Raw genomic sequence first — 9,559 nt, 5'->3', positions numbered from 1 at the left:
GCCGAAATAGCTCAGTTGGGAGAGCGTTAGACTGAAGATCTAAAGGTCCCTGGTTCGATCCCGGGTTTCGGCATATACTACACATGTTACCCAAATCACATGGTGATGGGCCCAATTGGGCGTTTTTGGGAAAAGCCCATATCGTGGACTAGGAAATAACTAGAACGCTAGAATGAAAACATGATCACTGAAATGTATGCCGAAATAGCTCAGTTGGGAGAGCGTTAGACTGAAGATCTAAAGGGCCCTGGTTCGATCCCGGGTTTCGGCATAAACTACACATGTTTCCCAAATCACATGGTGATGGGCCCAATTGGGCATTTTTGGGAAAAGCCCATATCGTGGACTAGGAAATAACTAGAACGCTAGAATGAAAACATGATAACTGAAATGTATGCCGAAATAGCTCAGTTGGGAGAGCCCATATCTTGGCCAAGGAAGGAGCCGGAAGGCTACCATTTCACACACAGACTCCTGGGGGCATTTCACACACAGACTCCTGGGGGCACAGGGGTCCAATGCGGCAAGTTTGGGGCAAATTAAAATCTTGGTCAAATTCGAGAAAAATGTCAGTGGACCCAATTGGGCATTTTTGGGAAAAGACCATATCTTGGACTAGGAAATAACTAGAACGCTAGAATGATAACATGATAACTAAAATGTATGCCAAAATAGCTCAGTTGGGAGAGCGTTAGACTGAAGATCTAAAGGTCCCTGGTTCGATCCCGGGTTTCGGCATATACTACACATGTTACCCAAATCACATGGTGATGGACCCAATTGGGCATTTTTGGGAAAAGCCCATATCGTGGACTAGGAAATAACTAGAACGCTAGAATGAAAACATGATCACTGAAATGTATGCCGAAATAGCTCAGTTGGGAGAGCGTTAGACTGAAGATCTAAAGGTCCCTGGTTCGATCCCGGGTTTCGGCATAAACTACACATGTTACCCAAATCACATGGTGATGGACCCAATTGGGCATTTTTGGGAAAAGCCAATATCGTTGACTAGGAAATAACTAGAACGCTAGAATGAAAACAAAGGACAAGGCCATGGTCCCTGTTGGGCATTTTTGGGAAAAGCCTATATCCTGGACTAGGAAAAAGCTAGAGTTCTAGAATTTCAAACACATAATCTAGATGGCACTAGGATCATTTGCTGCAAGTTTCGGGCAATTTAAAATTTTGGTCACTTTTTTCGAAAAACGTAAGGGGGGACCCTTATCAAATATGCCATATTTTGGACAGCCCATATCTTGGCCAAGGAAAGAGCCGGAAGGCTACCATTTCACACACAGACTCCTGGGGGCACCGGGGTCCAATGCGGCAAGTTTGGGGCAAATTAAAATCTTGGTCAAATTCGAGAAAAATGTCAGTGGACCCAATTGGGCATTTTTGGGAAAAGACCATATCTTGGACTAGGAAATAACTAGAACGCTAGAATGATAACATGATAACTAAAATGTATGCCAAAATAGCTCAGTTGGGAGAGCGTTAGACTGAAGATCTAAAGGTCCCTGGTTCGATCCCGGGTTTCGGCATATACTACACATGTTACCCAAATCACATGGTGATGGACCCAATTGGGCATTTTTGGGAAAAGCCCATATCGTGGACTAGGAAATAACTAGAACGCTAGAATGAAAACATGATCACTGAAATGTATGCCGAAATAGCTCAGTTGGGAGAGCGTTAGACTGAAGATCTAAAGGTCCCTGGTTCGATCCCGGGTTTCGGCATAAACTACACATGTTACCCAAATCACATGGTGATGGACCCAATTGGGCATTTTTGGGAAAAGCCAATATCGTTGACTAGGAAATAACTAGAACGCTAGAATGAAAACAAAGGACAAGGCCATGGTCCCTGTTGGGCATTTTTGGGAAAAGCCTATATCCTGGACTAGGAAAAAGCTAGAGTTCTAGAATTTCAAACACATAATCTAGATGGCACTAGGATCATTTGCTGCAAGTTTCGGGCAATTTAAAATTTTGGTCACTTTTTTCGAAAAACGTAAGGGGGGACCCTTATCAAATATGCCATATTTTGGACAGCCCATATCTTGGCCAAGGAAAGAGCCGGAAGGCTACCATTTCACACACAGACTCCTGGGGGCACCGGGGTCCAATGCGGCAAGTTTGGGGCAAATTAAAATCTTGGTCAAATTCGAGAAAAATGTCAGTGGACCCAATTGGGCATTTTTGGGAAAAGACCATATCTTGGACTAGGAAATAACTAGAACGCTAGAATGAAAACATGATAACTAAAATGTATTGCGAAATAGCTCAGTTGGGAGAGCGTTAGACTGAAGATCTAAAGGTCCCTGGTTCGATCCCGGGTTTCGGCATAAACTACACATGTTACCCAAATCACACGGTGATGGACCCAATTGGGCATTTTTGGGAAAAGCCAATATCGTTGACTAGGAAATAACTAGAACGCTAGAATGAAAACAAAGGACAAGGCCATGGTCCCTGTTGGGCATTTTTGGGAAAAGCCTATATCCTGGACTAGGAAAACGCTAGAGTTCTAGAATTTCAAACACATAATCTAGATGGCACTAGGATCATTTGCTGCAAGTTTCGGGCAATTTAAAATTCTTGTCACTTTTTCAAAAAACGTAAGGGGGGACCCTTATCAAATATGCCATATTTTGGACAGCCCATATCTTGGCCAAGGAAGGAGCCGGAAGGCTACCATTTCACACACAGACTCCTGGGGGCACAGGGGTCCAATGCGGCAAGTTTGGGGCAAATTAAAATCTTGGTCAAATTCGAGAAAAATGTCAGTGGACCCAATTGGGCATTTTTGGGAAAAGACCATATCTTGGACTAGGAAATAACTAGAACGCTAGAACGAAAACATGATAACTAAAATGTATGCCGAAATAGCTCAGTTGGGAGAGCGTTAGACTGAAGATCTAAAGGTCCCTGGTTCGATCCCGGGTTTCGGCATAAACTACACATGTTACCCAAATCACACGGTGATGGACCCAATTGGGCATTTTTGGGAAAAGCCAATATCGTTGACTAGGAAATAACTAGAACGCTAGAATGAAAACAAAGGACAAGGCCATGGTCCCTGTTGGGCATTTTTGGGAAAAGCCTATATCCTGGACTAGGAAAACGCTAGAGTTCTAGAATTTCAAACACATAATCTAGATGGCACTAGGATCATTTGCTGCAAGTTTTGGGCAATTTAAAATTCTTGTCACTTTTTCAAAAAACGTAAGGGGGGACCCTTATCAAATATGCCATATTTTGGACAGCCCATATCTTGGCCAAGGAAGGAGCCGGAAGGCTACCATTTCACACACAGACTCCTGGGGGCACAGGGGTCCAATGCGGCAAGTTTGGGGCAAATTAAAATCTTGGTCAAATTCGAGAAAAATGTCAGTGGACCCAATTGGGCATTTTTGGGAAAAGACCATATCTTGGACTAGGAAATAACTAGAACGCTAGAATGAAAACATGATAACTGAAATGTATGCTGAAATAGCTCAGTTGGGAGAGCGTTAGACTGAAGATCTAAAGGTCCCTGGTTCGTGCCGGGTTTCGGCATAAACTACACATGTTACCCAAATCACATGGTGATGGACCCAATTGGGCATTTTTGGGAAAAGCCCATATCGTGGACTAGGAAATAACTAGAACGCTAGAATGAAAACATGATCACTAAAATGTATGCCGAAATAGCTCAGTTGGGAGAGCGTTAGACTGAAGATCTAAAGGTCCCTGGTTCGATCCCGGGTTTCGGCATAAACTGCACATGTTACCCAAATCACACGGTGATGGACCCAATTGGGCATTTTTGGGAAAAGCCAATATCGTTGACTAGGAAATAACTAGAACGCTAGAATGAAAACAAAGGACAAGGCCATGGTCCCTGTTGGGCATTTTTGGGAAAAGCCTATATCCTGGACTAGGAAAAAGCTAGAGTTCTAGAATTTCAAACACATAATCTAGATGGCACTAGGATCATTTGCTGCAAGTTTCGGGCAATTTAAAATTCTTGTCACTTTTTCAAAAAACGTAAGGGGGGACCCTTATCAAATATGCCATATTTTGGACAGCCCATATCTTGGCCAAGGAAGGAGCCGGAAGGCTACCATTTCACACACAGACTCCTGGGGGCACAGGGGTCCAATGCGGCAAGTTTGGGGCAAATTAAAATCTTGGTCAAATTCGAGAAAAATGTCAGTGGACCCAATTGGGCATTTTTGGGAAAAGACCATATCTTGGACTAGGAAATAACTAGAACGCTAGAACGAAAACATGATAACTAAAATGTATGCCGAAATAGCTCAGTTGGGAGAGCGTTAGACTGAAGATCTAAAGGTCCCTGGTTCGATCCCGGGTTTCGGCATAAACTACACATGTTACCCAAATCACACGGTGATGGACCCAATTGGGCATTTTTGGGAAAAGCCAATATCGTTGACTAGGAAATAACTAGAACGCTAGAATGAAAACAAAGGACAAGGCCATGGTCCCTGTTGGGCATTTTTGGGAAAAGCCTATATCCTGGACTAGGAAAACGCTAGAGTTCTAGAATTTCAAACACATAATCTAGATGGCACTAGGATCATTTGCTGCAAGTTTTGGGCAATTTAAAATTCTTGTCACTTTTTCAAAAAACGTAAGGGGGGACCCTTATCAAATATGCCATATTTTGGACAGCCCATATCTTGGCCAAGGAAGGAGCCGGAAGGCTACCATTTCACACACAGACTCCTGGGGGCACAGGGGTCCAATGCGGCAAGTTTGGGGCAAATTAAAATCTTGGTCAAATTCGAGAAAAATGTCAGTGGACCCAATTGGGCATTTTTGGGAAAAGACCATATCTTGGACTAGGAAATAACTAGAACGCTAGAATGAAAACATGATAACTGAAATGTATGCTGAAATAGCTCAGTTGGGAGAGCGTTAGACTGAAGATCTAAAGGTCCCTGGTTCGATCCCGGGTTTCGGCATAAACTACACATGTTACCCAAATCACATGGTGATGGACCCAATTGGGCATTTTTGGGAAAAGCCCATATCGTGGACTAGGAAATAACTAGAACGCTAGAATGAAAACATGATCACTAAAATGTATGCCGAAATAGCTCAGTTGGGAGAGCGTTAGACTGAAGATCTAAAGGTCCCTGGTTCGATCCCGGGTTTCGGCATAAACTGCACATGTTACCCAAATCACACGGTGATGGACCCAATTGGGCATTTTTGGGAAAAGCCAATATCGTTGACTAGGAAATAACTAGAACGCTAGAATGAAAACAAAGGACAAGGCCATGGTCCCTGTTGGGCATTTTTGGGAAAAGCCTATATCCTGGACTAGGAAAAAGCTAGAGTTCTAGAATTTCAAACACATAATCTAGATGGCACTAGGATCATTTGCTGCAAGTTTCGGGCAATTTAAAATTCTTGTCACTTTTTCAAAAAACGTAAGGGGGGACCCTTATCAAATATGCCATATTTTGGACAGCCCATATCTTGGCCAAGGAAGGAGCCGGAAGGCTACCATTTCACACACAGACTCCTGGGGGCACAGGGGTCCAATGCGGCAAGTTTGGGGCAAATTAAAATCTTGGTCAAATTCGAGAAAAATGTCAGTGGACCCAATTGGGCATTTTTGGGAAAAGACCATAACTTGGACTAGGAAATAACTAGAACGCTAGAACGAAAACATGATAACTGAAATGTATGCCGAAATAGCTCAGTTGGGAGAGCGTTAGACTGAAGATCTAAAGGTCCCTGGTTCGATCCCGGGTTTCGGCATGAACGACCATGTCTTGGACTAGGAAAAAGCTATGAATGATAGGTTGGCCTCATTGAGCAGGGTTCACAAAAAACCATCACAGACATGAGAACTGTGCATCCAACAATTCAGTTGGAAGAAAAAAGAAGCTCCACCCAGGCTCTCAATCCAGTGAATGTTCTTCCAAACAGGTAAACACTCTGAAAAAACATTCCAAAACTGTACGACAGAGAACGTGCTTCACTGCAAGAACATTCCAGAACTATTTTAATTCCTCATGAAAACAGTACCACACTCTCTGTCATCTCATTAACATCAGAACAGACTAAATGCATGTGAAGTACAGATGATATGGGAACTACAGGGAATTCCCTGAATCACAGGGAACGTGAAGAGAAATTACATTACATTACATTACATTACGATCATTTGGCAGACGCTTTTATCCAAAGCGACTTACATTACATTATATTACCACCCTTCGCAGAGGGGGGAGCAATTGAGGGTTCGGTGCCTTGCTCAGGGGCACCTCGGCAGGGACTCGAACCGGCAACCCTCCGGTTCTTAAGCGGAAGCTCTACCCACTCGACTACTACCTCACACTCACAAATTGTGACAGTGACATGTGGATAGGCATAAAATGTGAAATATGAAAGGTATATTATTGGTAAAATAGTAAAATAAGTAACTAATAATATCAAGAAAGTAATAACATTGTTTTGTTTTCTACGAGGTGTATATGATGTGAATCTATTAGTGTGAGCTTGACACTGAAAATGTATACAGAAAAAAACATGCTCATGTTGCTCAATTGAAGAATTGGATATCAACATTTTGTAAATGTTCACACAAAAGACCCTTATTCAGCTGGTTTTGGTGGAGAATCAGCCATGTGGATAAATGTTACTAATAATCGTAAACATGAGGAGCTCTCGGACACTTTTATTTTGTCAAACTAGCTCTCAGAGACAAAAAGGTTGGAGACCAATGCTCTATGTAAATATTCAACTTATCAAAGCTGTAAAGTGTTGAATTTGGCTTTAGAAAGGGTAAAATAATGCCCTCTCTTCAGTATTAATTGGCTGTGTGTAGCTGTATAATCAGTCTTCTGCCATGATATGAATGGGTGTTGTCATGGTAATCCACTGAGAGGGGTCAGGGAGACAAAGAGGGGATTTGGTGTCTCCAACAGGTGTTCATGTTAGGGGAATGATGGGATCTGCACCTACAACCCCCATCCCATAAGGAAAAGAAGATAAGCTCAAAGAGTGTTAGGGTGTCCAGTCTAAAGTCATCTTTGAAGTTCTGAAGACAACAAACATTTTCAGGCCTTGTTTATGATGAAGGAGTTACAAATGGGATTAAAAAATGTCTTAGAAATGTCTCTGGACTTTGTTGAGATAAAGAAACATAAGACATAAGCATGTATCTGAATATGTCTCAAAGAATAGTTTGTTGTTTTGTGGAGTTATGATAATACGGTTAATATTTATTAGAATTTTTGAAAATGCTTAACGAAATCTGGAAAATGCAATAAAATCTGGGTTATAAATGATTAAACCAGAAATATATAGTTTATTATTCTTGATTGAAAATGTTTTAATCATATACCAACACACTGCAGTATAACTTAATACAGAAAACAATCCCCTAAAGAAAACTGGTTCTAGACATTTTAGAGCAGCCTTGTGTGTGAGAAACAAAAATCGAATTAAATGTTAAAGCGGTATAAATGACCTCAGACAGTTACAGTTAAACAGAGACACAATGATGAGGCGGAAATGAAAAATGGCAAACTAAACTCCAGAGAAATGAAACTCCTCTGCTCACAAGCAACCTGAAACTAAAAATGTCTCTCCAAACTTCTGCAAATATTTCAGCATGAAGTTAAAAAGAAGTGGGCGTGCAGCAGCTGCAACCTTGTTATCTGAACAATCTGGTATAATGTGAGGATGACAAAGCTTAGGGCTGAGCTCTTCCATGCCCTGACAGCCCTAATGAGAGGGCGGAGCAGGTGACACACTCGGGGCTGCAGGAGTGTCCTTCTGCCGTGACCTCCGGGCAAAGGGCAGCCATTGTTTTAAAACAACAGGGCAGCGTGCTTCACATGAGGCCGACATCCTACACAAGATCAGAACGAGGAGATAGAGAAACAGATAGATGGATGGATACACAGACAGAGAGACAGGCAGACAGGCAGGCAGGCAGGCAGACAGACTCCCCGGTGTGTGTGAGACCAGTGTGACATGTTTGTCACATTCTTTCATAAACACACACATACAAACCGTGTGACTTTGCCTCCTCTGTGACAGCCGAGCCGCTGGTTTAATCCTCAGGCTTTTCAGATTACTCCAGTTGGGGTCACATTCTACACCAACCTACAGTGGGTCAGCTTTCCATGCTGCTGCTCTCAGTGTGCAGCACAGATGAGCATTTACCTGCTGAAAGGCTGTCAGCTTCCATCCCCCAATGAACTCTCCCCACGTCTACATCTATTACCCACACACATCCATCTTTAAAAGCACATGAAACAGCACAAGAAGACGGTGTTTGACTGCTATATTCATTCTGCTCCTTGATAAAGTGCCAGCTGCATACGAGGAGACAAACGTGTGACACTCTCTTAGACGAACATCCGCATGTATATTCTTCTTGAGTAGTGAGCATTGATTTAGTCGAAGCTGCCAATGTCAGGGTTCTAGGTAACGTTGCTGCTGTTAATATCATCGCCACAATGGAGACGAGTCTGTGAGGTTATTATGATATCCTTGACAAATAAACTGAGATGTTTCTGGCTTATATTCTCAAATAACGGGAAATGAATGAATTTAATCATTAAAGTAATGCATGTGATCAAATTGGAGGTGAAACGCCTTTCAAGATAAAGCACATCTTCACAAAATCACCCTCAGAAATCAACACAAAGCTTCATCATCACCTCAAGAACATGAATTAAAAGCATTACACAAACAAAAAGCATAGCAGGGCCGCTGTTTAGATCAAATTGTGAGCACCTAATAAACTGCTAACAATGTGTGTCTCAGTGTGCAGCTCAGGGCCGTCTGTGCATGTCAGGCCTTGCCAGGCAGCTGAAATAGACTCCATGGGAGGGTGTTCTCTCTCACAGGCGTCCGTTACAGGCCGGGCCACATCTGCAGTGGGCCAGCCATCTGCACCTATTGTCTCAGAGGCACAACGCAGCCCTCCACGCATGGCTGCCCCCTTAAAGGCAGGCCCTCTCTCCTCTGTCTCCTCCAGCTCGCTCAGTCTGGGGGGAAAATGACTTCTTAATCAGTTACAGGCACGACAGAAACACACCATCCAGCAAGAAGGGGAGTCAAATGCAAGGTTAAGACAGAGAAATGAGCTTTAAATGGTTAAGTTACGCTCATTTGTAAAGACCCCTCAAAGCCCAAAGATCATTGTGATATTAAACATGACTCCACTTCTTTAATAGTGTCTAGTCATGTCTATCAGGGTTTAGATTGTGTCAGATGAAACAACAGCACCCAGAGGGGCTTCAGGAGACAAGAGACCTCCCTAAAAAAAAAGGCGCAGCTCTGGAAGACAAAGGATCAATTGTGGGCAAATAATCTCAAATTTCTTTTCAAGTCATCTGAATGTTTTTCATTCACGTCCATGGGAAAAGCCTGGATTGTGACACGTGTGGGGTCGGAGATGAAGTAAGGAACCGCATCAAACACATCAAGAGCAGGAAACGTGCATTTAGTACAGACTGGAGGATTCCGTGACCTTTAGGACCCCAAAGTTGTGTTATCTGTGTAAAGAAGCGTCACAT

General features: G+C 42.8%; 13 non-coding genes across 13 annotated transcripts; all 13 read left to right on the top strand.

Annotated features, from left to right (window-relative positions):
- Positions 1–73, top strand: trnaf-gaa (transfer RNA phenylalanine (anticodon GAA)). Its single transcript has one exon. It is a non-coding gene; the product is annotated as a tRNA-Phe (tRNA).
- A 125-nt stretch (positions 74–198) lies between these two features.
- trnaf-gaa (transfer RNA phenylalanine (anticodon GAA)) lies at positions 199–271 on the top strand. Its single transcript has one exon. It is a non-coding gene; the product is annotated as a tRNA-Phe (tRNA).
- Positions 272–665: 394 nt separating this feature from the next.
- Positions 666–738, top strand: trnaf-gaa (transfer RNA phenylalanine (anticodon GAA)). Its single transcript has one exon. It is a non-coding gene; the product is annotated as a tRNA-Phe (tRNA).
- A 125-nt stretch (positions 739–863) lies between these two features.
- On the top strand, positions 864–936 carry trnaf-gaa (transfer RNA phenylalanine (anticodon GAA)). Its single transcript has one exon. It is a non-coding gene; the product is annotated as a tRNA-Phe (tRNA).
- A 535-nt stretch (positions 937–1,471) lies between these two features.
- Positions 1,472–1,544, top strand: trnaf-gaa (transfer RNA phenylalanine (anticodon GAA)). The gene has a single exon. It is a non-coding gene; the product is annotated as a tRNA-Phe (tRNA).
- Positions 1,545–1,669: 125 nt separating this feature from the next.
- trnaf-gaa (transfer RNA phenylalanine (anticodon GAA)) lies at positions 1,670–1,742 on the top strand. Its single transcript has one exon. It is a non-coding gene; the product is annotated as a tRNA-Phe (tRNA).
- Positions 1,743–2,277: 535 nt separating this feature from the next.
- Positions 2,278–2,351, top strand: trnaf-gaa (transfer RNA phenylalanine (anticodon GAA)). Its single transcript has one exon. It is a non-coding gene; the product is annotated as a tRNA-Phe (tRNA).
- A 533-nt stretch (positions 2,352–2,884) lies between these two features.
- Positions 2,885–2,957, top strand: trnaf-gaa (transfer RNA phenylalanine (anticodon GAA)). The gene has a single exon. It is a non-coding gene; the product is annotated as a tRNA-Phe (tRNA).
- A 731-nt stretch (positions 2,958–3,688) lies between these two features.
- trnaf-gaa (transfer RNA phenylalanine (anticodon GAA)) lies at positions 3,689–3,761 on the top strand. Its single transcript has one exon. It is a non-coding gene; the product is annotated as a tRNA-Phe (tRNA).
- Positions 3,762–4,295: 534 nt separating this feature from the next.
- On the top strand, positions 4,296–4,368 carry trnaf-gaa (transfer RNA phenylalanine (anticodon GAA)). Its single transcript has one exon. It is a non-coding gene; the product is annotated as a tRNA-Phe (tRNA).
- A 534-nt stretch (positions 4,369–4,902) lies between these two features.
- On the top strand, positions 4,903–4,975 carry trnaf-gaa (transfer RNA phenylalanine (anticodon GAA)). The gene has a single exon. It is a non-coding gene; the product is annotated as a tRNA-Phe (tRNA).
- Positions 4,976–5,100: 125 nt separating this feature from the next.
- On the top strand, positions 5,101–5,173 carry trnaf-gaa (transfer RNA phenylalanine (anticodon GAA)). The gene has a single exon. It is a non-coding gene; the product is annotated as a tRNA-Phe (tRNA).
- Positions 5,174–5,707: 534 nt separating this feature from the next.
- On the top strand, positions 5,708–5,780 carry trnaf-gaa (transfer RNA phenylalanine (anticodon GAA)). Its single transcript has one exon. It is a non-coding gene; the product is annotated as a tRNA-Phe (tRNA).
- Positions 5,781–9,559: the final 3,779 nt, after the last annotated feature.

The sequence above is a fragment of the Genypterus blacodes genome, unplaced genomic scaffold, assembly GCF_046128005.1.
Source record: "Genypterus blacodes isolate CSIRO-AG114 ecotype Tasmania unplaced genomic scaffold, CSIRO-AGI_Gbla_v1 ptg000020l_1, whole genome shotgun sequence".
In the NCBI taxonomy this organism is placed as follows: domain Eukaryota; kingdom Metazoa; phylum Chordata; class Actinopteri; order Ophidiiformes; family Ophidiidae; genus Genypterus; species Genypterus blacodes.
This window is presented reverse-complemented; position numbering and strand designations above follow the sequence as displayed.